Source organism: Leopardus geoffroyi, chromosome X (genome assembly GCF_018350155.1).
Source record: "Leopardus geoffroyi isolate Oge1 chromosome X, O.geoffroyi_Oge1_pat1.0, whole genome shotgun sequence".
NCBI classification, from domain to species: Eukaryota; Metazoa; Chordata; class Mammalia; order Carnivora; family Felidae; genus Leopardus; species Leopardus geoffroyi.
The window spans coordinates 117,397,670-117,422,872 of NC_059343.1; positions in this window are offsets into that span (position 1 = coordinate 117,397,670).

Sequence of the window (25,203 nt, forward strand, 5' to 3'; positions counted from 1 at the left end):
AGATTACTTCATCGTCCTTTGGGGGATGAAGAGGACCAAGGTGGCAGAATCGTTGGTGCCCATCAGAAAATTCCTGACTACAGGGACTACATTTCTGAGGAAGGCTAAAACTGCAATTAGATTATTTAGTAAGCCCTGGTGTGGGGACGTAGACTAAGCAATGCCATTTTGGGCCTGTGGTTTTCTTTTCAAGAAGGGATATGCATTCTAAAAGAGTGATCTCTGTCGCCAGAGAGAGAAATGGATTTAAAATCTGGCCCTGCTACTTTTTCTTTGTTTTGCCATTTATAAAATAGGCCTAATAATAAAATTAATCAAACAAGCCTCTTCAGAAGACATCATAAAATAATAAAGGTAAAACAGCACATGCCTTCCAAAGGCACTGAATAAATGAAAGTGGTATTTTCAGCTTTTCAAAATATGGAAAATATTACCTGTGAAACCATCTGGCTCTGACCATTTGAGGAAGAAGGACATGTAGTTCTTTGATATTTTTACCAATTTCTCTCAGAAATGGATTAATGATCGTTAGTTCATTTCTACTTCTTGTCTGTTAGAATCATTTAGAGAATTTACATGTTTCGAGAAAATATCCATTCCAATCAGGTTTCAGAAAACATTAGAACTGTACAGTATATCCTCTTACAATTATTTTAATGATGTCCATACCAGAAGTTAGTTTAGCGTTTTCTTTCCTAATATTTTCTCTCTTTTCTTCTTAAATATGACAACTAGCTGTCAATTGATTTTTTCTTCTCATATCTTCAATCTTTTTAAAAAATTTTTAAAGTGTATTTATTTTGAGAGAGAGAGAGAGAGCACGAGTGGGGCAGGGGGAGAGAAAGAATTGCAAGCAGGCTCCGCACCCCCAGCACAGAGACAGACATGGGGCCTGAACCCATGAACCAGGAAATCATGACCGGAGCTGAAATCAAGAGTCGGACACGCGACCGACTGAGCCACCGAGACACCTCTCATATCTTCAATCTTATTTAGTAGCTCCATCATCTAGCTAATTACATAAAATGATAAAGTGAACACTCACGTACCTACGTACTTATGTACCATTCACCTTTGAAAAGTCTATATTTGAAAACAACTATATTTCACTCAGGCTTCCCTTTACTTTTTCAAAAAATGAAACATTAAAGATGGAATGAATCTCTGTACCTGTCCTTTATTTGCTTCTTGTTCCACACTGCCTAGCAGGGTCCTGAGTTTGGCGTCTTCACATCCCACACTTGGTAGTTAATTCTATTCACCAAACATCTGCAGCTCTTAGGACTCTGAGCAAACAACAGGATGACGCTTCCCAGCCCCCTTGTGGTTGGATGGGGCCACGTGATTACTTCTAGCCAATAAACTATGATTTGAGCTGCCGTGTTATTTTGAGGCCACATCATTTAATTGTTCATCTGAGACTCTCAGACACTCACTCCTTATCTTTCATGGCAAACTACAGTTTGCCAGATTGTGGGTGTTTTATCTCCCTGAGCCCCAGAATACTGATGATGTGGAGGAGAGCCCTTTGGCAACCCTCAACTGATATGCAGCAAAAGTGAGAAATAACCCTTTGGTGCTTGAAACTTCTGAGATTATTTTGTTGTCTTTGCTGTTTTTACCAAACACCACTCAGCCCATCCTAATACATCCATAAGCAACACACAGTATATTTTCTATGGTTTAAACCTCCACATCTATGCTGTCAAACTTTTTATGCCCTCTCACTACTTGCCTTTTTCTTTTTTTTTAAACAGTAGGTTTTTTAAAGTGTATTTATTTATTTTGAGGGGGGATGGGGCAGAGAGAGAGAGAGAGAGAGAGAGAGAGAGAGAGAGAATTCCAAGCAGGCTCCACACCATCAGCACAGAGACCGATGTGGGGCTTGAACTCACAAGCCATGAGATCATGACCTGAGCCGAAACCAAGAGGTGGATGCTCAACCGACCGAGCCACCCAGGAGCCCCAATTGCCTTTTACATCTAATGTTATGTTCTTGGGATTAATGCAAGTGATATGTGCATCTACAGTTCTTTCAACATAATTACTGTTCCACTGTCCGAGGGAACCACCATGTATTTAACCATTCTTCTATTAATAGAAATGTGTGTTCTCTCCAATTTTACATTGTTAATAAATAACAATACCAGATTATTGCACATCTCATTCAATACTATGAAAATTTTAAATGAATGTGATTATTAGATTATTGGGTGCTATGAAAATTTTAAAGGAATGTGATTATTATGTTATTGGGTGCATGCATCTTTAACATTATTAGATCTTGTCCAAAACCTCTCCTCTACTATTATAGAAATTTATACTCCTGCCAGCACTACATGAGAATTCCCGTTTCTACATCCTGCCAACACTTGGTATCATCAGACTCTCGTTTTTGTTAGTCTTATTTATAGTATTAATTTGCATGTGCCTGATTTCTAGTGTAATAAAGCACCATTATGTATGCTTAGTTTTCATACACAAGTGACATTTACCTATACATCTACTTTGTCCTTTTTCCCTTGGGTTGTTTTAACTGAAATTTGGGAGTACCTTTGTTAGTCATATGCTCTGTAAGTACCTTCTCTGAGTCTGTTGCTTGTCCTTTCACTTTGTTTATAATTTGTTTTGTTCTACACAACTTTTTAAAAAGTATTTTTAAAGGGAGAGAGAGAGAGCAAACCCTGGAGAGTTAGAGAGAGAGGGAGACACAGAATCTGAAGCAGACTCCAGGCTCTGAGCTATCAGCACGAAGCCCGACACGGGGCTCGAACTCAGGAATGGTGAGATCATGACCTGAGCTGAAGTCAGATGCTTAACCGACTGAGCCACCAGGGCACCCCTATTCTATGCAACTTTTTTCAACTTCAGTGCTTTCGAGCACTGTGTCTCAACCTATTCATTTACTATTTGACCTTATATTTCACAGCTTTAAGATATAATTCACATGCCATACAATTCACCCATTCAATGTGTAAAATTCAGTGGTTTCCAGTATATTCACACTTATGCGCCACCATCACTACAGCCAATTTTGGAACGTTTTCATTGCCTTGAAAAGTATATGTCATATATATGGAAAAGTTGATTAGTAATTGCTCATGGCTGGGGAGATGAGGATTTGGATCATCAGCCATAAGCAATTACTAATCAACTTTCTGTCACTATAGATTTCCCTGTTCTGGACATCACATATGAAGGAAATCATATATGTCATATTTTGTGACTGGTTTCCTCCAGTGTGCATATTTTCAAGGTCCATCCATGTTGTAGCATGGTTTGAACTTCTGTATGCCTTTTTAAAGAGACCCTTCCCCAATAAACACATAATGCCCGTCACTTTTGTTTACTTCATCCAATTATATAATTTGATTTTTACATGTAGGTCTTTAATCTGTTCGGACTTGATATTTGTGTATGATTTGAGGTAGGATATTCTTTCTTTCCATGTGAACAGCCAATTGTACTGGCACCATTTAAAATGCCCCATCATTTCCCCTTGGATTTATAGTACAACATCTATTACATATCAAGGTTCCATACATTTTGAGTTTGTTTCTAGTATCCATACTGTGATACTTTGGTCTATTTGTCTGTAGTTCCGTGTAACGTACTGTCAGGTGCTATACCTTCAGTTTCATAATAATTCTTGCTCTCTAATACAGAAAGCCCTTTACAATATTTTTTAAAATTGTCTTACTTATTCTGGGCACTTTGCAGTTGCATTTTTCCATTTAATTTTTAAGATAAACTTCTCAAATTCCATGAAAATTTTCTTATTGTAATTTTGATTAGGATTGCATTGAATTTAGACATTAATGGAGAACTTGAATATTTATTATGAGTCTTTCCAGCCATATGCATGGTATATATTTCTTTTTTTTTAATTTACTTTATTATTTCAAGTAACATTTTATAGGTTTCTCCACAAAGAACTCGAATACTTTCTATTAATTTTTCCTAGGTATCTTATAGTTAGTTTTAAATCATATGCAAATAGTATTCTTAAAAAAAAATGTTGTCTAATCATTAGTGTTGTGTAAGAATGTGATTTATTTTTTTCTTGTATTTTTCTTGTCTCTAAATTTTTCATTAGAATGTCTCCATTAGGGGACACCTGGGTGGCTTAGTCGGTTGAGCGGCTGACTCTGACTCAAGTCACGATCTCACAGTTCGTGGGTTTGAGCCCCGCGTCAGGCTCTGTGCTGACAGCTCAGAGCCTGGAGCGTGCTTCTGATTCCATCTCTCCCTCTCTCTCTGCCCCTCCCCCCGCTTGCAGTCTGCCTCTCTCTCAAAAATAGACATTTAAAAAAAATCAGTTCTTTTTTTAAAGTATTTTTTTTCTTCCAAGATTTTATTTAAATTCAAGTTAGTTGACATATAGTGTAGTCTTGGTTTCAGGAGTAGAACCCAGTGATTCATCTCTTCCATATAACACCCAGGGCTCATCCCAACAAGTGCCCTCTTTAATGCTCCTTGCCCATTTAGCCCATCCCCCACCCACCTCCCTTCCAGAAACCCTCAGTTTGTTCTCTGTATTTAAGAGTCTCTTATGGTTTGCCTCCCTCTCTGTTTTTATTTTATTTTATTTTTCCTTCCCTTCCCCTATGTTCATCTGTTTTGTTTCTTAAACTCCACAAAAGAGTGAAATCATATAATATTTGTCTTTCTCTGACTGACTTATTTTGCTAATATAATACATTCTAGTTCCATCCACATTGTTGCAAATGGCAAGATTTTATTGTTTTATTGTTTTTGACGGCTGATATATATATATATATATGTGTGTGTATACACATTCATCAGTCAACTTCTTTATCCGTTCATCAGTCAATGGACATTTGGGCTCTTTCCATAATTTGGCTATTGTGGATAATGCTGCTATAAACACTAGGGTGCATGTGCCCCTTCGAATCAATATTTGTGTATCCTTTGGATAAATTTGGGTAAATACCTAGTATTGCAATTGCTGAGTCCTAGGGTAGCTCTAACTTTTTGAGGAACCTCCACACTGTTTTCCAGAGCGGCTGCACCAGCTTGCATTCCCACCAACAGTGTAAAAGGGTTTCCCTCTCTCCGCATCCTCGCCAACATCTGTTGTTTCCCAAGTTCTTAATTTTAGCCATTCTGACAGGCGTGAGGTGGTGTCTCATCCTCCTTAGTTCTAATGGTTTTATAGCATAGGTTTCCTTGGGTTTTTCCTATAAACAATCATAGTATTTGGGAATACTGAACTTCTGTCTGTCTCCCTCTCTTTCTTTCCAGATTCTTACATATTTTGGTTCTTTTTGTCATCTTACAGTTCTGGTTATGACTTCCTGTGCAGTGGTCTATATAAAGTGACAGTACATGCCCTTTCCTTATGCTTGGCTTTAAACATTTCATCACTAAGGATAATGTTTGCTGAAGGTTTTTGGAAGTTATGCTTCATCATATTAAGAAGATTGCCTTCTATTCCTAGTTTTCTCAGTATTTTTAAAAATCTAGAATTAGTGTTGAAATTTACAAAATGCGTTATCTCTCCTTAATCAGATGATTCTGTGATTACTCTCCTTTAACATATTAACATGATGAGTTATGTTAAATAGTTTACTCAATTTAAACCATGGCTACATTCCTGAGTAAAGCCTTCTAATGGTATAATATAACACACAGACATGCACACAAACTCACATAAAATTTATATGATTATATATACACATTTTTGCATGCATATATATTTTACTGAATTTGATTGGCTTATAATATATTCAGTGTTTTTCTGTCTATAATCAAATGAAATTGACCGCAACTATTTTGGTTGGTGTTTTTTTGTTTTTTTTTTTGAGAGAGAGAGAGCACACACATGCATGCGCAAGTTGGGGAGGGACAGAGGGAGAGGAAGAGAGAGAATCTCAAACAGGCTCCACACCCAGCATGAAGCCTGAGGGTGCTCTATCTCATGACCCTGAGATCATGACCTGAGCCGAAATAGAGAGTCAGACACTTAACTGCCTGAACCACCCAAGAGCCTGAAATTGACCTAAAGTTTTAATTTTCTTGTACTAGTTTTATCTTCACCAAGATTTGGTGAACATTCTTTCATATAAGATTCTTTAGACCAGTTTATAAAGGATGGAAAGACAGAGATTATATGATTCTTGAATATTTGGAAATGAATGCTTTTAAAGTTACAAATACTTTGGTTTGGGGGAGGAGACAGTTTTTTTTTTTTTAACTACTTATTCAATTCCTATTGTCCTGTCCCCTTCAAGGTCCTTCTAGCTGGACTAAGAATTAAATTGATACAAGACAGATTAACAGGAGAAAATAAAATTTAATAGAGTACATATGGGGAACCCACATAGACATGGAAATTCCAAACACAGTTAAACAAAAGGAGGAGGATATATCATTCTAAACTAAGGAGAAGGGGTTTGGGGTCTGGGGCTTTAAAGGAAAGGAATGCACTTCACAAGAAGATGAAAAAGAGTAAATGTTTGGTAAACAAATGTTGGCTGAGCCCCCAAGAAACAATGAGCCACAGAGGACTTTGATCAAACAGGTCTTATTAGGTTCCTCCTTGTCTACCATATATGTTTATATCATAATGTACTTATCCATGGTGATAGCTCTCTTTCTGGAGCAGGTTCTCTATATAAATTATTTTTAGGCAACTGAGGGTGGATATAAAGAGCTTTTTCTGAACTTCCTGAGTCTTCATTGTTTTTTAACTCAACATAATCTTCATGCCAAAGTGGCCCATCTTGGGGCAGCTTGCCCTTGGCTCCTACGCCGTCATGAATTTTGGCCTATTCAGATTTTTACATTTTTTTCTACTTTTTAAATTCTGTTTTGAAACTTGTTTATTCCCCCAAATAATCATTATTAATACAGACACTGTTATTTAAAGCAATTTATTCTTGTACTGGATTACCTATGTATATTTGAATGGCTTTGTTCACAATTCCTTCTGGCCTCTCGTTCCTTCTATCTCAATTAACTTTCCCTCTTTCCGAATTGCATCTTTTCTTATTCTTTTTAGTAAATATCTGTTAGTTGTAATGTCTCTTAGGGCTTTATTGACCAAACATCTTTATTTTGCCTCTTCTTTTGAGTGATAATTTACGTAGGTATAGAATTTTAGGTTTACAGGGTTTTTTTTCGTCTTGAAATTTGGTAATTTTTATTCTATTATATTCTGGCTTTAATCTTGCTGTTAAGTAGTATATTGTAAATTTACTTGCTGTTAAGTAGTCTCTGTAAAATTTTGGGTAACTGTATTTTTTCTTTGTTTTCATTGTCTTTGGTGTTATGAAGTTTCCCTGGGATATGTCTACATATGATTCATGAATAAAATGTTTTCTGGCTACCTTTTCTATTTCCCTGCTATCCAATACTTTAGATTTTATATTCAAGGGGTGCCTGGGTGGCTCAGTCGGTTAAGCATCCAACTTTAGATCAGGTCACTATCTCACCATTCGTGAGTTCAAGCCCTGATTCAGGCTCTGTGCTGACAGCTCAGAGCCTGGAGTCTGACTCAGATTCTGTGTCTCCCTCTCTCTCTGCCCCTTTCCTGCTCACACTCTGTGTCTCTCTCTCTCTCAAAAACAAATAAACATTAAAAAAATTAGAGTTTATATTCAATAGTGTGTATTAACAATGACTGCCATTTGTAATAGGTATTTTTGAAATTACACATTCTCCCCAACTGTGTACTTCCGGATATTCCAATGGTTCCCCTAGGGGCTCTTAATTGATTTTATTGATGGTAATTGAATCAATTGGAGTGGATGAGTTTGCTCAGAGCAAAATGAGAAGTGGCCATAGGTCAGAAGACAAAGAAATATGAAAAGATTATTGATGAGCTTATGAGAGCAATTTCAAAAGACTGGTAGGGACAGAATGCTAATTACAGTGGAAAGTTGGCTGTTGAGTGATGTGTAGCGAAGACAGATGACAGATATGGGGTAGTGACTGTTGGGATATGGAGGGGAGCAAAGGTTAAGATGGAAATGATTCTGTGTTTAAAAGTACATGCAACAGGCCAATGATGTAACTGGACATAACACAAAGTGGTTACTTAAAAGTGAATTCCCTTAGAAGATGGAAGGGGAAAGGATTCGAAACACACTCTAGAGCATCAGCTACTACATTATAACCAGAAGAAATGCAGAATTTATCCCTATTTTAGAGAGAAAAGATACAGAAGGATGAGAGGTAGACAACTACCCAAAGTTACATGTTTACTTATCCAGGTTTGGAAGCCAAGCACCATAGCTTCAGAACTCACGGCTTTAACCATCCTGGCTGTGTGTGACCTCCTATGTGATCCACAGCATCAGTGTGAGGGAAGCAGAACTTATTATCTAGATACTCCAGAAGAGGAACCTAAAGTTCAGAGAGGTGAGGGACTTGTGTGAAATAACAGCAAAAATGACAAAGCTGGGAATGAAACTCAGGTCTCCTGAAAAGTTCATTGTTCCTCACATTTAATTACACTGCCTCTGCTATGTCCTCCCTTTACCTATACCTAAGGATCGGCGCTCTGTTCTAGAAGTTTATGTTCCAAGTGGGGATATTACAGATACATTACACCAGCACTTCCCTCATCCGGAGCTGTGAGTCTTAAATTAGGTAATCACTATAGACGCTGCCCATAATCCTTACACCTAACAAGTACTCCACAAATGGAGTGCAGTTCCTTCACCATTTGTTTACTGGCCACTTATCTTCTTTTCCTGATTCTCGGTCCTTTATGCTGCTTTTCTTTACCCCATAGCAACTAGTGTCTTTTTTGACCTTCATCTGTTTGACCTCAGCCCTTGATCATGGCTGCTTTCCTTAGCTTTTTATTTCCACTGACTGCTGGGCTCAATCTCCTTCAAGAAGCCCGCCAGGCTTTGGAGAAAAAAAGATTGGGATAAAACACTGATAGAGAGACAAAGCTTGGAAGCCTGGAGGAAATAGGACATCAGTGCCAGGAAGTATGAGGAAATCTTGCGAGGAACAGTGAGCAGAGTTCAGAGATGAGGGGAATGCTAAGCAGGATAACATTTGTGTGATAAATGGTACAATAAGACTAAAATGATCGTCTTCTCAAAAGTAATACGTTCTACAAAGCACCAACACAGTAAAGACAGCAATTCCACTTTTCAGGTTTAAGCCTGAAGCTTAGATGGGGCCTATGTCTTTTTAATTTATTTTCAGATAAGTTTATCGCTGGGAACCGTAACTGCAGATCGAGTGTGCCAGCCGTGAATATATATAATATCAATTACAAATACATTTACTGCAGGCCTGCTTCGACATACATTATCTCATTTAAACTTCATAACAACCCGGTGAAGCAGCAAAGCTATTTTCATCTCCATTTCAACATAGGGAGTAACCAAGGTTCAGAGAGTTCAGAGAATTAGCTCCGGGTCAGACGCAGTTAAGTGGTGGAATAGGATTTGCATTTATGTTCGTCTGACTCCAGATTCCTTCTTTTTCCCTTTTCCCACACTGCCTCGCTGAAGAGAACCCATGAAGGTTTGTTGAGGAGTAACTTAATGAATATTTGCTAACAGGAAAACTCAAGACTGTTTCCTTTCAGTGTTAGTGACTTTTGTTTGGTGTTCTGGTTTGCGTGATGCGAGATTCGGGCTGGGGCTTCCCTAGCGGGTTTTGTCCTGGTACGAAAAGTCAGCTTTCCCCTGCATCTGCGCTATGCTCAGCTCGGGGACGAGCAAGTTTGTGGTTTGTTGTGGTCTGCCTTTGGAGCAACCTCGCAGATAGATAGGTAGCTTGCGAAAAGCTACCAATGTAAAAGCATTGCTTCTGGTTGCCTTTTCAACTTTCTGTACATTGTTCTCTAACCCTTTCAACAAGGATACTTCTAGGGGCACCTGGGTGGCCCCGTGGGTTGAGCATCCAACTCTTGATTTTTGGCTCAGGTCATGATCCCAGGGCCATGGGATTGAGCCCCGTGTCAGGCTCTGCACTGAGAGTGGAGCCTATTTATGATTCTCTCTCTCCTTCCCTCTCTCTCTCTCTCTCTCTCTCTCCCTCCCTCCCTCTCTCTCTCTGTCTCTCTCTCTCTCTCTCCCTCTGACCCTCTCCCCCAATCCTGTTCTCTGTCTCTCTCGGTCTCTGTCTTTGTCTCTGTCTGTCTTTAAAAAACAAAAACAAACAAACAAACAAAAAGAAAACAAGGATACTTCTAAATTTCGAAGTGGGTCCGTTGTTCTTTCTCTGGCCAACTCTGTCACTTTGCTGGAAACTGCACTTTACGGGGTCCTCAGGGAGCCAGACAGGAGATTATCTGATTGTACAACTAGAAAGTGTCACTCATTATCTGCTTTCTCTAAAGTAAACAGCAAGGATTTGAATCCATTCTTTCATACCAAATGGCTTTTTTGATGTGGTTCCTGTTCTCTCAAGATGTACATCTCAAGATGTAGAGACGGAAGCCTGGTAACTCAAAGAAAAATATTTTCTTGGTCTAACAACAGTTTATATCTAGAATAATGGTGGGGTAGGTTACTTTTGACTTGCATGTCTGGGTGTGTGTGCCTGCGGGCACATTTATATGATAGGACACCTTCACATTTAACCAGAGAGTCCTCTGGTGGAGGGGACCTGGATAAAACCTCAATTTTTTCATTAGAGACACCTACTACCTACAAACAGGGAGTCAGAGTGCCTGTCAACGGCTTTGCTGGCCTCTCTTCAGGAAGTGCGAGCATCTCAAGGGCGTGGCCTGTGCTGGATGCATCATTGTATTCCTGGCATCCCCAGAGATATTTGACAGAATGAATACTCAATGAGTATATCTAAAATAAATGAATGAATGGGTAAATGTAAAGAGTGAATGGATAGATGGATAAGTGGATAACTAACTTAATGAATTATTTCATTAAGAATACAAGCTGGATGGCTGAGAAAGCAGTGAAGGCTAGATTGGGCTAAGCATATAATTTATAAGAAGTCTAGGAAGTGAAGCCCTTACATGATCTCTCAGAGGACACTCCGTCCAATGTGAACATCTTAAAATAAGTTACACTTACTCACATGGTGGATTAAATGTTTACCATCTTTCTCTTCAGAAAACCCTGCTGAAATGATGGTAAAGTAATAAAAATTGCATTAAAATTAAGGACAAAGAAAATAAAGCAAGTTACAGTGGCAAAAAAAAAAAAAAAAGATTTCAGCACTAATTTGACAAATACATATTGAGTGCCTGCTATGTGCCAGGCATTGTTCCTGGCCCTGGCGACAAATCAGCAGAACAGACAAAAATCCCTGCCATCATGTAGCCCATATTCTAGGGGAGGAAGTGCATTTTCAAAGTGGTGATTGATTTAACAAAGTGAAGGAACTTATAATGTAAGAATGCCAACATGGGGCAGACATAAATAGAGGCAACGTGATTTTCCGCACAAAAATCAGAATGGCTCATGTTGAGGCATCAGATACTGCAGAAGACAATGGTGGGGAGCTGGAATTAAGACAGAGGGGACTTGAAAGTCTGTGTTTAGAGCTGATGGACATCCAGGTCTCCACCCCCGCCCTCCACAGCAATAAGCTCTCTCTGTTCCTCCCAGATAAGAAACCAAAGGTTTTGTTTCTAAAAGCTGAACTTGGGAAGCTCCAGACTTGGGGCCACCTAACACAAAGAAGGCCAGTGGTGAGATCCAGAGTTGAAAAAAGGAAAAAGGATGAAAGTGAAAATGTGCACACTGAGGCTCCCAGCCCTCCCCACTTTCCTCCTCACAGAGAAGGTCATGTCACCAGGGCATAATATTGGTGGATAATTCTCTTGAGAAACTGACTGACCTCATAAAAATAACTTTGAACGGCAGACATTTAGCGGTTCTTCAGTAAGAAGACCAGGTTAGCACCTGCTCATCATGTACCTCCACCTTTGCAAAGGGAGCTCTCCATCTGTGCGTATTTGGTTTTATTCTGAATTATGAGCAAACAATCGAAAGACCATCAGATGTCTCAGAAATCCAGAGACAGTGTAGGAAACACATTCAAAGAGAAAACATAGAAAATGGTGGGTCAGGAATTATCAAAGGAATAATAATACAAGAACTGAGTGACTTAAGAGTCCAGATTTGAAAGGATTCCCCAGAGACTCATCTCTGGAAATTCTGATTTATTGGTAAGGAGTGGAGCCCCTGCATTGGTATTTTTATATAGCACTAAAAATGATTACAATGCTTACCTAGGACTGAAAACAACTATTCCCACCATTAATATGCATTTTCCTTTTTTTTCTTTTGATTTAGGTCATGCAGGCCAGCACACACACTAACATACAAATATTTTTCCTATGAAGTTATGGTGTGTCTATCATGGTGTAACATATGAAAAATGAAGGGCAGAGGCATAGGGCTTCTTTCTCCCAGTCTGGGATCTATATAATGCCTTTTTCTCTTTCTCATCATGTGTGAAATACACGAGACACAATGACGTTCTGTTTGATGATTAGCCTATAAAATAGTTACAAAGCCTCTTTTGTATTAGATTGCAGATTGACTCTTACGAAACCTTTTATTTTTTTAAAACAATGCCCATATCTTATGTAGATTACTTTGTAGGATGTTGGACCCCCAAGGCCATGTCCAACTTGATTACAAGTAGGAAGATAGAACCCGAGGGCAAGAAGGATGAGCTTTAGCTAGATACCCATTCTAAAGAACTATTTATGTAAAATCATAAGGCAGAAGATGTACCAACAGAACCCAAAGAAAGTCATCCCCTGACCAGAAGTATCAATGGTTCTCATCTTGGATTTGAACTGTTCTACCTCGTCTCTGCTCAGCTGGGTGGTGTTGGATCTTAGAGATCAACTGGACCAAAACTCTACAGTTGAGGGTACTGCAGTAGAGAGGGAAGGAGAACTTTCGGAATGGTGATGGTGGAAGCAGAATTCAAAACCAGCTCAGTTGTTCCCTAGACAGGCAGAAACTGTCTCTCACGTCTGTAAGAAGTATATTCCAGGTACAATCGGAATATAGGGAAAGGAGAATGAAATGTCACCAGCGGAGGTGAGGAAAGTTATCCAGAGGAGAGGACGCTTGAGTTGAGATATGGAAACAAGCAGGGGGTGGTGAGATAGAGAAAGCAAGATCAGGAAAGTCACTGCAGGTGGAAGGAAGATCATGTGCAAAGTCATGATGTTAGGTGAGAACCAAAAGTGACCTCAGGGATCACAGAACTCCCTCACTTCATTCTTCGGGAAAAATAGACCCGGACACTGTGCCAGGTGCTAGGAATATAGAGATAATTAAGATACTAATTTTCCTGTCCTCGAGAAGTATACGGTATAGGGGCACCTGGGTGGCTCACTGGGTTAAGCATCCATCTTCGGCTCAGGTCATGATCTCAAGGTTTGTAAGTCAAGCCCCGCATCAGGCTCTGTGCTGGCAGCTCAGAACCTGGCGCTTGCTTTGGATTCTGTGTCTCCCTCTCTCTCTGCCCCTCCCCTACTCACACTCTGTCTCTCTCTCTCTCTCTCCCCACCAAAATTAATAAACTTAAAAAATATTTCAAAAAGCAATTACGGTAGAGTAAGAAAGTAATAATTTTATCTACTCCCACCAGTAGGTCTGTTTCATTTCTGTTTTGTATGACACCTAAATGGGCCAGTAAGCATTAACTGCTTCCTGACTAAATGCTGCAGCCCTACCTGGGTATCCATCTTGCCAGTGGTGCTAGGCTGAGAGAATACTTACAGGTTTCCTCCAACTGTAGGATAAACATACATCAAAAAACGTGTACTACTGATGGCAGGATCTGTATCCTCATTTTTATACCTGAAGGATAGTTTTCCAAATATAGTCACCCATCACACTACATTTATTTTTTATCGCCAATACTTGAGGTCAGTAATCATCAGCTCAATCTGCTAACCCCCCTCTACTGAGTACCAACTAGTTGCACTAAGCCTGGAACTAGGTGTCGTGAAGCTGTGAAAATCAACTGCGCGAAGGTTCTAATCCCTTCAGTAGCTGAAGGTTTCATGGGGAAAGATATGTGTACATTACTAAAATAAAGCATAGCAGGGCACACATTCCCTGTAGGGAAAGGAACATTGATTTTTGTAGTAATATGGACTCAAGTCTGCAACTTTGTGGTTTCATGATCCCGGAGAAGTTATTTAACTTCATGTCTCAATTCCCACCTGAGTAGTTGCATATTTGTACGTGCGTATGTATGCGTGCTGAATAAATCAAAAAATATACACATCAATCTGGCGTATCGTATGACTTCAGCATATTTGTACTTAGCCACCCCCTCAGCCGATCATCCCAGCGCCCTAAATATTTAAAGGTGCCTTGAAGTTCAGAGGAACATGAAATCTTTGGTGGTGTTCTGCTTCTTTCACGAATGATCCAGTGTAAAACAAATTTACATGGCAACCCATATATAGTTCTCTCAAAATTCAAAATAATACCTTTATGAAGACAATTTGGAGTGGTGACTCACCGTATGGCCTTGGATCCTGATTCAGAGAGATTTAGCATATATTACCAAGAATACCATTTTATTCAAAAAGCTCATAAAGCTCATCCTCAGCTATTACTGATTTAGGAGTAGCGGATATATGGAAACTTTCACACTCTGCTGAACGGGATTATATATTCTTCTCCAACCCACATAACTCATATTTCCAGACTGCCTTCTACGTTCCTCACTTTCTGATTAATGATGTGAATAGCATGACTCTAGGCCGTGTTCTCTTATCTGACCATGCCACAGACTCACTTTCAGTTGACCTTCAGAAAATATTAGGCAGCATTTCTACAAAACTTCCTTCAGTAATGAACACTGGAAAATAAAGTGATGATTTGTGATTCTAAAATTCTATAGAAAGTACAAAACACACACACAGACTCACACAAGGACTCTGGATTGCCAAAATATATACATATATATATATATATATATATATATATATATATATACAGGCTCTCTCTCTCTCTCTCTCTCTCTTTTTTTTTTTTTTTTTTTTTTTACTGATTGACATAAGTTTTTTTGTTTTTTTTGTTTTTTTTCTGGAGCAAAGTGTCATTAATTACAAAAATAAACTAACTGGCAAAGTTCTCATTAAAGATAAATGTGAACTGGGAGGAGCATATGGATAAATCATTCCCTGCTTCATTCAGATTGAGAAGAAACATTTTGACTCTGGAGGGAACAGTGAGAAATGTGTATATTATAAAGTTATATGTTTTAATAACTTCACCTCATTCTATTAAGCCTCCAACCCCACTGGAATCATAAAAGGTTAATATTGAGATGAACCCTAAGAGCATAAATTAGGCATTGGCCATTACATCCCCCCAAATGAGCCTTAAGCTATGTAACACTTGATCAGCAGGAATTTCCTTTTTTATTAAAGAAATGAAGATACACTGCATTGAATGATATTATTGAGAATCCCTAAATTTTCTCATTATCCTACAAGTGCTTAAACTTGCTATTACAGATTTCTGCAGGCCAAAATCCAGGTCCCAATGGACCCTCACTGAGTTTATGGAGTACTAGCAGGGAATGTGTTTCAATTGCCCACAAATACATACTTATATCATCATATTAAGTGTTTGGGGGAGGAAATGAGATATTTTATTTTTATTCTGTCTATAAAGACGGGTTGATCTGAAGTGGTACAAGCCACAAATCAAAACTGGGGCATCACCAAACCTATTCTTCATTTATGAACTTTTTATGGTATTTTTTGTAATGTTTATTATTTTTGAGAGAGAGAGAGACAGAGACAGAGAGACAGAGACCAAGCAGGGAAGGGGACAGAGAGAGAGGGAGGCACAGAAGCAGAAGCAGGCTCCAGGCTCTGAGCTGTCAGCACAGAGCCCGACATGGGGCTCGAACTCACAGACTGCGAGATCATGACCTGAGCTGTAGTCGGCCGCCCAACCGACTGAGCCACCCAGGCGCTCCTGAACTCTTTATGGTATCAAAAAAGCACCAAGTTATCCATCGTTTCTTGCTCCTTAGGTGGATTCATTTTTCAACATTAGATATCACTACTTCACATTTGCTATTCATCAACTTTAAGAGTGACATTTGTCCAATAAAAATAGTTGGACATCCTTTGCAAACACATGGCACTTCTGGATGGCCATCTACATCATCAACTTCTCCTAAGAAGAAATTCCCAGGGTATAAATAAGGCAAGTGTGAATATATCACAGGGAAGACAATTTTATATGAATTTTTTTTGGTATCTTCTCTTCCAAACTAGTTAAATTTAATTCCTAGGTCTCAAAATCCTTTTCAGTATTTGTGATTCAAAATTTGAAATATATACGTACAAACATTAGCTGTTTTAGTTTGTGGCACAAATTATTTAGTGATATATATTATTATATATTATAATCATTAATAGTAATCATTAATTAATAGCACATTAATATATAATCATTATATGTTATATACAGTGTAATATAAATACTTCTGGAATAGTGACATATATCCAACCTAAAATTTATTTTTCTTTCAAAGCTTGTTTTAATATTTCATTAATTATCTTGAAAAGATTCTAATTTAATCATCATACCCAAATGTAGAAACACTGGTCGGTGGTTCTCATGATTCAGATATCCCATCAAAACACTGGGAGAAAAGATAGGCAAGAATTTAATTACTGAAAGGATGTACTTTGTCAAAACAAGTGTATGGAATTTAAATTAATACAATGTTTGGGAAGTTTATAATGTTCTCATTTATAAAATATTCACACTTCCACGCATTTGACCTTCTTAACTCAGAGAGATAGATATGCAGAGCCTCAATGTTTTTTGGCTACAAAATAAGGATAATCTTATTACATAGTACTGCTGTATGGATGAATGATATTTGTAAATCGTCTATTGAAGATACCGGCAGATAGTAGGGGCTCCACAAATATTTTCGAAATGAATTGAATTTTCCCATTTTATCACGTGAGGAGCTTGCAATTCAATTTGTTTTAGTGACATGCTCAAAGTTACAGATATTAATCATAGCCGTGTTACCAGAATCAATGTCTTACTGATTCAGCTGAATTATTTCTAAAGATGAAGATTTAAATGTCCAGTTTTAGTCCACTTCTTCCGATATTGTTTTAATCAATATGACTTGGACCTATTAATTTCATGTTAGGAAATAGTTTTGGTAATATATTCTAGAGAACAAATAGATTAGAGCGTGTTTCAAAATTGCTATAACCTAACCATGCAATACCTTCAAATCACAAATTTGACCTATATCACCTAGCACTGTAGCGTGGAGATAGTAGGAAGAAGAGATTATTAATAGCTACAATTTCTTCATCACTTATTTTGTACTAGATACATAAGTGTTTTACACGGATCATCTCATTTAATCCTCGCGACATCTTAAGAAGTCTACTCTCATTATCATCATTTTTATGAACAGGCAAAAAGAAAGCACAAGAAGAGGTTAAGTAACTTTGTCCAAGGTCAGGAAACTAGGAAGTGGGAGAAGAAACTATTTTAACCCAAGCAGAATGGCTATAGTCTAGAGTCTATACTCTCAACCTCCGGGCTGCACAGCTTCTATGGATGAATATGTAAGTAAGAATGGCTCAGTTGAAGTGCAAAGCAAGACAGTGTAGTAGCCAAGAGCATCATACTCAACTGTTAGAGAGACTTGAAAAAGAGCAAAGTGAGGGTTTGGAAGAGCAAAAAGAATGTGAATGGATGGCAGAGCAGGAGTAGGAGTTTTTGCAAGGCAGCTTTAAGTGAGAGTAAAAAGGCAGAGGGAAATGGAATCCTTAGCATGGAGATTGTACCTATTTCTTATCATTGTAAGGGGCTGAAGTGTGTGGAGAGGCTAATGGGACCAGGAAAGAACATTCGGGAATGTTCTGGTGTGCTCTAACACGGATAAAGTCATCACGTGCCATGTTAGGGAAGTTGTGCAGCCATAATCCCGTAGGCTGGGGAGGGGAACTGAGATCGCATCAGCGTTCAGCTGTGGTGTGGGGAGAACACCACTACTGCGCGAACAGAGGCCAATGGGCTTTTCAGCTCACGTGTTTCCATTAACTGCATTTCTGAAACCGGATCAATAGGGACTCTTGAGGCCTAAGGTAACAAGGAAGAGTTCATACGAGTGAGAGTTGAAGGAATGCGAAGGCTGCCAAAACATGGTAAAGAAACCAGCTACGTGTGGCAAGGACCTCAAATCCACACACATACACACATATACACATAGATACACCGTAATGTATAATTTCCACTCTACGTTTTCCTTAGGAGTGTTTTTTTTTTAAAGTAGATTCTTATTTTATTCAAAGTGTAAATTATCATCTAATATGATGTGTGATTTCTTCCCTTATAAAGGTTAGTCATTTTGACAATACTTGTGAATAGCTAATGTTATATATATATAGTTTGAGGCGAATAATCTTTTGCTCCAAATATTGGATGTCTTAGTCACCTCAGCCTGCTCTCACAAAACCATAAACTGAGGGGCTTACACAACGGGATTTTATTTCTCACAGCGCTGGAGGCTGGAAGTCCAAGATCAAGCGGCCAGTAGGTCTGGTTTCCGTCCGAGGCCTCTGGTCTTGGCTTGTAGGCAGCTGCTGTTTCTCTTGTGTGCTCATAAGACCTCTTCTTTGGTGACTGAACAGAGAGAGAGAGAGAGAGAGAGAGAGAGAGAGAGGAAGAGAGAGAGAGTGTGTGAGAAGTATCTTCTGCTGTCTCCTCTTCCAAGGGAACTAATCCCATCATGAGGTGCCCACCCTCATGACCTCATCTAAATCTAGTTACCTCCTAAATGCCCCATTTCCAAATATTATCACTTTGACGATTAGAGCTTCAGCCTATGAATTTGAGGGGACATAATCATGCGGCCGATAACATATGGAAATTATAAACTTTTGCCCTAAATGCTGGTGAATAAGTTTCAAACATTGGCAAATAATTATGGAACAAGAAATTACTTCTTATGGTTTATTCTAACATTATATCTATGAAAAACAAAAATATCTTCTTCAGATCTCAATTACTTTCCTATATATTGCCATTATTTTTTTAACTCTACTCATAAATGTGGGTCAGTCAGATTCTGATCAGTGAAAACTAGATGTTATACTAGCAAGATGTTTAAATTGGAGGTCAGTAATATACTGTGATGAGTGTTAAATTTGGCACCTTTCTTAGCCTCACTTTCTTCTGTGGAGGATAAATGTGGTTGAACTCAATGGTATTTCAATGTGTCACTCGAGTGACCAAAGAGCCTCTAGCCTGTGATGTGAGAAGTCCTGATTTTCCATTATTGGTGGGAACAGATGGATGAAAGCACCCAAACAACAGGGGCTGAAAGTAACACTGCCTTCCCTGGAAGGTGGACAAAGCGTAGACTATCTGCCTTCTATAGTTGCTCTTGCTTTTTTCCCTCTGACTGCTGATGTGGAAACTACGATCCATGCTTCATGGGAACGGATCGTCCATTGTTGCCGCACTCTGTGAGTGTTAGTAGTCTGCTTTGAACTCTGCCTGTAGATTAACTGCTGTGCTTTGTATCAAGATAGTGTTAGTTACGGAACGAATAAGTCATGGAGATGGAAAGGCACAGCATAAGGAATATATTCAGTGGTCTTGCAAGAGCATTGTATGGTGACAGATGGTAACTGCATTTGTGGAGAGCATAGCGCAAGGTATAGACTTGTTGAATCACGATATCGTACACCTGAAACTGATGTAACATTGTGTGTCAACTATACTTCAATAAAAAATAATTTTAAAAAACTCACCCGGAAGAGGAAAAAGCACATATTGTTACACTTTCAGCATTGTGAATAGTGTTACTTTGTTTTCTAAGAGTTCAGATAACGAGGAAAAGGTGATTACAATACTAACACAGGTGGAACCTGGACATGCCTGAAAACAAAGGCTAAATGACTGCATGATTTAATGACCGGTCAAAGGACGTGCACAACACTATTGGGGAAGTCAATAACTGAAACAGCATACTGTGCAATCTGTGGAAAATAATTTGGAATCGGGCATGGTGGAAAAGGGGGAGTAGAAACATATGGGGAGACTGAATCTCCTAAGTCTGGGGTGAGACAGGCAAATACTTTTAAGTCAATAAAATTTTTGCATCTCCCTAAAGGACACCAGTGCTCAGTCAAAAATTCTGGCCACCAAATTAGTCCAGGGAGTACCACAGGACAGAACACCCATTTTGATACTGTCCCTTGATTGCTCTTTGAATCTGAATGAAGTTTTTTTTCCTGATGCAGAGGCCGCAGCTAAAGCGTCTTCTGAATGAACAAGAGGTTTGATAAAAGGTGTATGGGTCGCGCACAGCATAAAACTCATTCTGTTAGTACATCAGTCAATGCCTTAAATCATGGCAATAGGTCCTCTCTAACTCTTAGGTATTTTGATGTGAAATAGGGAGCTTCAAACTGTATTTTTTTTTTTTGTTTCTAAGAAGATTTTGATTAACACTACAGGAAACAATGGGGCGCTTGGGTGGCTCAGTCGGTTGAGTGTCGGGACTTCAGCTCAGGTCACGATCTCATGGTCCATGGGTTCAAGCCCCGCGTTGGGCTCTGTGCTGACAGCTCAGAGCCTAGAGCTGCTTCGGATTCTGTGTCTCCCTCTCTGTGCCCCTCCCCTGCTCATGCTCTGTCTGTCTCTCTCTCTTTATCTCTCTCTCTCTCAAAACTAAATCAACATTAAAAAAAAATTTTTTTTAACTATAGGAAACATAAATCAAATGATACAAATTAGACCCTGTTCATCTCTCTGCATGTTTGGCAGATCCCGCAAAGGTAAATTATGGTAAATTCCTTTTAGTTCATAAACTTTTTACCAAAGAAAATGAAAAGATCTTTTCTGGCCAATTGTTCTGTATGCCTTGTCCACAACCCTGCTAAAAAGTGGTGTGTTTCCCTTACCTGAGGCATCGAGGCTTTCATAGTGAATGTGTTCGGATGGTCCATCACACAGAAGCACTCGATGAGATTTTACTTTATAGAAATTGAAGGTCACCTCATTAGAACTGTGCCTACAAGATGGCTATCACTGCTATTGGCCGTAGAAAAGACGTTAAAACGTTGGCCTACCATGAAATCACATTTTCAAATTGTGGTGAAAGAAAAATGTTTTTCTCAATGTAAATGAATCGAGGATGAACAGGTGGAAAAAAACGATAGTAAAACAATGTATATCCTGCTTCTCCAAAACTGTTTGGTGATCGTTAGAGAGGCCATAAGTTGCCTAGAAAAGGATAAAATGACTGCACTTGAGTTGTTCAATGTTAGGTGTAGATTTCAACAACCACTCATACAGAAAAAGGGCAAAAAAAAAAAAAAAGGACTCACTTTTTGGAGGAAAGACTGCTTCCAAACTCAGGGAAAACAGTCCCCATTTAAAATCATGAGAACATTGCCAAACAAATAAATAAAAGAAATATTGTTTGAAAATAGAATTTAAAATTTTTTAACTAGCCATATTTCGTGTGTTTTGCGCAACATATAGTATCCCGTTGTAGGGCTATAGCACGGTTGTTTTGTCCATGAATCTTTTGTTTGTTTGCTTGCTTGCTTTTAAAAATTTTTTAAATTTCATTCCAAGTTAGTTAACATACAGTGTAGTATTGGTTTCGGGAGTAGAACCAAGTGATTACATGAATCACTTGCATGAAATACCCAGTGCTCATCCCAACAAACGCCCTCCTTAATGCCCATCACCCCCACCTCCCATTTAGCCCATTACCCCCACCTCCCCTCCAGCAACTCTCAGGTTGTTCTCTGTATTTAAGAGTCTCTTGAGGTTTGTCCCCCTCTCTGTTTTGATCTTATCCGTCCTTGAATCTTGTGGTTGGTGCCAGCTTTTCACTGGCACAAACAATGCTGTGAGTAATTTTGTACATATCTCATGGTTAGGACTGCCAGATAACATGCAAAATACCCAGTTCAATTTGAATTTCAGACAAACAACAGATTTTTTTAGTATAAGTATGTCACCAATAATACGTAGAGAGATATATACAGATATCTGCTATTTTTTTTATTTATCTGAAATTCAAATGTAATTGGATGCTCTGTATTATTATTTGATAATCCTGGCAATTCTACTTATGGTCCAAATTTCCAAGTTATCTAGGATGTATACCTAAGAGTATGATTGTTATGTTCCAGGAAATAAACATGTTCGACTTATTCCCAAATTGGTTGTGTTTATTTACATATCCACTTGAAGTAGTGTGAGAACTCTCATTACCTCGTATCTTCACTAACATATAATAACATTGCCAGGCTTTTTAACTTCGCCAATTTGGTGAGTGTGAAATATATCACCGTGGTTTTAATTTGAATTTCCCTTATTACTAATGAATTTCAGTGTCATCTTCAAATGCCTGGGGACCATTTGTATTTCTTTTTCGGCGAGGTGCCCATTCATGATTTGTGCCTCTTTTTTTTTTTTTTTTTTTTTTTAATTTTTCTATTGACTTGTGTGTCATTTTGAAGATTTGGGGGATTTCTTCACATATTTTGGATACTAAACCATTGCCGCTTTTGTCTGCCTCTTGCCATTTGAGGCTTATCTTTTCAAATTAAAGTCAGTCTTTGTTGCTCGATTGCCTTCCTGAATCTCTATTTAGTTCCATTGTTCGCATTGTCCATCCCTGAGCTCAGAACACATTCTCTTAACTATGATAGCTGTATAAAAATACTGGATTATCTGGTAAGGCATGTCTCTCAAATTTTTTTTTTTTTTTGAGAATTGATTTAAGGCCTAGTACGTGGTCAGTTTACATTAATGCTCTGTATGTGTTTAAGAATTTACGTTCTCCCGTTGCGGAATGCCACGTTCTACACACTTTCATTAGACCGACCATGCTAGTGATGCTTTTCAAGGCTTCCAGATACTTATTAATATTTTTCTGCTTAATTGACCAACTGTTTAGAGAGGTATGTATGTAAAAAGCTTTCAATATAATGTGGATTTGGTCATCTGTTTTTTCTTATGGTTACGCCACATTTTAGATAATAAAATTTCAAGCTATTTTAAAAGCCGCTTTTAGTGGGTTCTGTCAGGCTGAGAATTGCCTTATTTCCAGGATGAAGATTGATTCTTCTATAAATATGAATTGACCTTATTTTTCTATAGTGATGATTTTTGCCTAGCATCTATTTTGTCTGATATTAATGTAGCTAAGCCATATTTTTGTTTACATTTGTTTTGTGTAGCTTTCTGCCCTTTTACTTAAATATGGTTTGTGTCCTTATAGTTGTGTGACTCTTGTAAACAATACATAAAATGGATTTTTTAAGCATCTAAGAATATTCAAATCTTTTAACTGGAAAGCATAGTTTGTATTGATTGCAATTGCTGTCTTATTTTGATTTATTTCTATCAACTTATTTAGCATTTTCAATTTGTCCCCCTGTTGCTAAGATTCCTTTGTTATTTTTTTTAATTCCTTACTTGATTGCTTTGGTTGCAACTGTGATTCTTTTCCCTGGATCCACTTTTCATAACACTGCTTAGAAGTTGTACACTCTCTTTTAATTGGTTTACTAGTTCACCTAGAAAAGGTAATATGTATGTGTAATGTAACAAATGCTAAAATTAATCAGCTATCTTTTTCTATTCTCAAACTATGCAAAAACCTTAGAATTCATTTTCTGTGAATGTGTAGGGATTCACATTGATAGAAAAGGAAGTGAAATATTGTTGTTAAATATTTTTCCCTCACGTGAGTTTAATTACCACATAATAGTCACTGATTTAGAAAAGTCATAATCTAAATCACTTTTGTTGGACATTCAGCTGGTTTCCAAATGTTCACTATTACCAACAGTAGGCTTGGTTGACTGAAAACTGTTTAGAGGTAAACCCAAATAGCTCATAATGACAGTTAACGTTTATTGATCACCTATATAAGGCATTAATTGTGCAAAGTGCTTTCTGTAAATTGTTTCATTAGTCTTCACAATGGCTCTGAAGTAGGCCCCATGATCAGTGCCATTTTGGAACTAGGAATTGAAACTCTGAGTTTATGTTACTTGGTTAAGGTCACACAGCTAGTATCTGATAAAAGTGGGCTTTGGACTCGGGCAATTTACAGTTTGAGACGGACAGCAAAACAGGGACAATTTTTTTTAATACACATCTTTTTTGTTTTTGTTTTTGGTTTTTTTTATGTTTTTGAGAGAGATCTCGCAAGAGTGAGTGGGGGAGAGGGGCAGAGGGAGAAAATCTCAAGCAGCCTCCATGCTCAGCACGGAGCCCGACACGGGGCTCGATCCCACACCCAGGGATCATGACCTGAGCCAAAACTGACAGACACTCAACCGACTGTGTCACCCAGGCGCCCCTTAAGACGCGTTTTTAGATTCTATTTAAGGAATCAAAAATGGTGTCATACTTCTCCAATACATGCTGAAAATTATCAATTAATGATAAAATGTATGATTAGGAACATCCATTTTTGACATATTGATTGTCTTGACTATCTAGTTATTTTAGCCAAAGTGTTATCTCTGCAGGTACTTTTGGACGCCAAGGAAACATGAGCCAATGACTGCAGCTCACGCAGCTTAATTTTCATAATTCTTGTGTACAGGGATGTGTGCTGTGACCTTCAGGCTTTCCTAACAAAGAGATTTCCTAAATAACAAGATGGGTGCTCATTACAAAAAGATAGGTACTTTAAAAAAAAAATATGCTTCACTTCCTAGCTTCCACTGAAATAGGATTAAATGAACATGAAGACACTTTATACCACTATTCAGAAACATTCCTCTAATGTGACGATAAGAATAGCTGTAATATAATTTAATTGTAGATGTGAGTCATGAAATAAAGGTGGTTACAATCTTGACTACTTTAATCTAACCCTAAGGCCTAGAATTGATTGATTTAGTGAGTAATTATAGATTTCGATTTAAACTTACTAAGACTGGCATAATCTTATTGATTTTTCTATTTCATGTCATAGACCACTCAGTATGATTTCAGATTTGCATGAATAGCAATTTAAATGTTTGAAAATACAGTGGACAGAACCTGGTACAGAATAGGTACTCATTAAATGTTTGTCAAATGAGTACACAACTGAATATTTCTTTCTCAGCACTCACCGATGGGTGCATATCAATTGTATGTTATCAGGGCAAAAGGGAGACTCAGAACACCTTGCTCTACAGCAGGAGTAGCTAGTCTACAGCTGGCCTGG